The 3,737-nt window shown below is 48.1% G+C and overlaps 1 protein-coding gene across 1 annotated transcript in view; it reads left to right on the top strand.

The window, feature by feature from the left end:
* Window positions 1-3,737, top strand: part of AGBL1 (ATP/GTP binding protein-like 1) — a 128,537-nt gene that overhangs the window by 11,425 nt on the left and 113,375 nt on the right. The window lies entirely within an intron of this gene.

Below are 3,737 nucleotides of genomic sequence, written 5' to 3'. Positions count from 1 at the left end.
TGGGAGAAAGTTCACGATTTTTTGTTCGTTTTTAAAAACTATGTTTTTACTGATTTTAGTGAGGAAGGGGGGGAGAGAGAGAGAAACTTCCATGATGAGAGAGAAGCATGGATCGGCTGCCTCCTGCACACCCCCCATTGGGGATCGAGCCCACAACCTGGGCATGTGCCCTGACCAGGAATTGAACCTCCCAGTTCATAGGTCGACGCTCAACCACGGAGCCACGCCAGCCGGGCACTCAGGCCAGGATTTATGCTGTTGTGACTCAGGGGTTCCGGGGGCCTGGATTGCCACGGGGCCATGAAGTTGGAGTCTGTGAGCTCCACCCGCAGGGTCGAACCACCTTGGCAGCAGGAGGAGATGGACAGGTTGGGTCCCAGGTATCAGCAAGTTCTTCAGGCTTAGTTTCCTGTTGTCTGTCCCAACAGCTCAGAACAGTGTTAGGTGACCTCCTCCTTGCACAGCCCGGTGCCAGGCAGCGCTGGCGCCTGAGCTTTGCCCACGTGCAGCTGTTCATGAGCGACAAGCAATGTCCCACGCCCGCTCTCCCGCCCCTCCAAATCGCAACGCTCTCCCCAGGCCAGGCCTTCTGGGCTTGCTCCGACCATCCCACCCTCCCTGCTCCCTGCTCCCTGCTCTGCTCCTAGTCGCTGAGAGATGAGCAGAGACCATCAACCAAAGCGAACGGGTTCCCTGCCATCACCGGCGATGGAAGGACTCAGCTGCGTTGCCACGGAAACAAAGACGCCCATGTTTTCTCAAAGCAGCGACCCAATGTCTCCCTGGGCGTTCATGTTCCCGGCTCACCGACCGTGCTTGGCGCTGTGACTCCACTCCTCTCTGTTCAGTGTAATGGGACTCCGTGGGCTCCGGGGCTTGGGCTCACGCCGGGGGGTTCAGATTCCACACGCCCCAGATCCCTTGGATGCAAACGCCTTGGAGCAGGAACAAAAACATTCCGGCCCAGCCTCCCAAGTGCTGATGTCGGGAGAGTGCACCGCACGGGCTCAGCTTACTGGCAGTGATGAGTGTGTTCGCCACCTGACTCCACGCTTGCGGCCAGCGGTGGAATGAATAGTTTCCTACATGTATTAAACCTTGGCCAGGAGGCCTGGCTGGCTTCAGTCCTTTTCACCTGCCTGGGCAGCCAGCGATCTCTCCCGGATGAGAGCCAGGCCGAGATAACTTGGGTCATAGGGTCTGAAGTTGGCAGTTCACACGGCGATAGGGTGGTCCAGATTCTTCCTCTGAAGAGGAGGTCACTGAGGCCCAGAGAGGTCAAACCGAGCCAGAGCCTGTCCTCATTTCAAGACGCTGTTTGTGTCCGGCCGGCGTGGCTCAGTGATTGAGCATCGACCCACAAACCAGGAGGTCACGGTTCGATTCCCGCTCAGGGCACATGCCTGGGCTATGTGCTTGATCCTCAGTAGAGGGCGTACAGGAGGCAGCTGGTCCATGATTCTCTCTTATCATGGATGTTTCTATCTCCACCTCTCCCCTTCCTTCTTCCTTCCTCTCTTGCTAAAATCATAAAAACAACACACACACTAAATAAAGGGAGACCTTCCAGGCAGAGGCAGAAGCAAATACAAAACAAAGAGGGCATGAAACATAGTGGGCATCTCCATGGCTGGTGTGCATGGCAGGCAAGGGCAGGGGGTCCCACAGGCGGGTCTGGAGCATTTTACCTTCGCAGACAACAAAGGAACAAGAAGGTATGATTCCCCCGAATAGGACACAGGGAAAATGATACACTCATAAAAATATTCAATTTGCCCACAGTCAGAGGAACACAATTTAGATCAAGACGCCCGTTTCGCAAATCAGACTCGCAAAGATTTTGAAAAATGGAGATATTTATTGTCGGTGAGGATTCAATAAAATGTGCACTCACATATGCTGCTAAGATTGTAGATGGATAAATCCTTCATGAAAACAATGAGATGATGTACATCAAGATTTTTTTTTTTTTTAAAAAAACTTCTCGTTCCTTAACCCAATTTTGCCACTTCTTGGAATCTGTCTAAAAGAATCGTTGAGGAAAGGTGGATGAAGATTTATGCACAAAAATATTCCAATTGTAGTTTTATTTATAATTGGAAATGTTATAACCGGGGGAAAAATTTGATAACAGGGAGTGTAGAGTAAAAGTGATATATCTATACATTATACTAGTAATATTATGTCGCAAGACACAAAAATAGATTAGGGATGATGCTTGCCAGGGGTAATAGCTTACGATAAAATACTGAATAGAAAAAGTAAGGTTCAAAATTCAGTGTGATCTCAACTATATAAAAATATACACACCACTTCTTCTTAGAATGGAGGTCAGATTTATCTTCCCACCTGAAAAAAAAATTTTGAGCTACAGGTAAAAATAACAAAGCATTCAGCTACTGTGGCTCAGTGGTTGGACATCGACCTATGAACCAGGAGGTCATGGATTAATTCCCGGTCAGGGCTTACTGGTATACCCCGGTTGCACGCTCCATTCCCAGTAAGGGGCCTGCAGGAGGCAGCCGATCAATGATTCTCTCTCCTCGTTGATGTTTCTCTCTCTCTCCCTCTCCCTGTCCCTCCCTCTCTGAAATCAATAAAAACATTTAAAAAAAAAGCAAGACCTGGAAGGATGAATCTGTTTCCAAGAAATGTAAATGCCTCCCAGAATTGAGCTTCAGAATATTTATAGGAAGACAAAACTACTGAGCACTCAACAAGGTTGAAAGTCACGCTATCTAAGAACCCAGTACAAAATGATCAGGCAGGCAGAGAAAGAGGAAAATGCTGCCCATCGCGCGGAGATAAATCACTGAATCGGAAACAACGCAGAACTGGAACAGATGTTACAGTGATCAGGCAAGAATATGAAAAAAGTTATCCTAACTATTCTCCGTATGGTCAAAGCTTAAGAAACGGAAGATATTAAAAGGGACCCAAATTGGACGTCGGCAGTGGAAAGGCAATGGATTGGATGAAGGCAGATTAGCTGTGGCAGAAGAACAGATAGGTCAGCTCAAAGACACAGCCACGGAAAGTTTCCAAAATGAAGCACAGAGAAAAAAAGAAAATGAAGGAAAAAGAGAGAGAAAGAGGGGGAAAAAATGGCAGAAGAAGAGCAGCAGTGAATCATGGGACAAGTTCAAGCCACCTGTGATATTTAAGTAATCGGGGTTCCTGGTGAGAAGAGAGAGGTGGGGACAGAAAACAGAGACGAAGAAATAATGGCTTCAATATCCTCAATATGATGCAAATTGTAAAGGCAGTGATCCAAGAAGCCCAATAAACCACAAGAATCACGAAGACTGTGACTCTCAGACAAATCATCAACCCATTGCTCAAAACCAGGGGTAAAGAACCACATCTTAACAGCAGCCAGGGGCCCTGGCCCGGTGGCTCAGTTGGTTGGAGCTTCATCCCTTACGCCCAAAGGCTGTGGGTTTGATTCCTGGTCAGGACACATACCTGGGTTGCGGGTTCGATCCCTGGTGGGGCACATGCCTTGGTTTTGGACTCGATCCCCAGTAGGGGGCATGCAGGAATCAGCCGATCCTTTATTCTTTCTCATCATTGATGTTTTTTTCTCTCTCTCTCTCCCTCTCCCTTCCTCTCTCAAAATCTATTTAGAAAAAAAAAAAAAAAGAAATCTTAAAGATCTGTCTTTTGAAGAGAAGGTTAAGGGTGTGAAAAAAATGGGAGAGGAAGAGAGGTTCAGGTCACGGGGAGGGGGAGTTTTC

Source organism: Myotis davidii, unplaced genomic scaffold (assembly GCF_000327345.1).
Source record: "Myotis davidii unplaced genomic scaffold, ASM32734v1 scaffold164, whole genome shotgun sequence".
NCBI classification, from domain to species: Eukaryota; Metazoa; Chordata; class Mammalia; order Chiroptera; family Vespertilionidae; genus Myotis; species Myotis davidii.
Note: the sequence above shows the minus strand (reverse complement) of the source record. Positions and strands in the feature narration are given on the sequence as shown.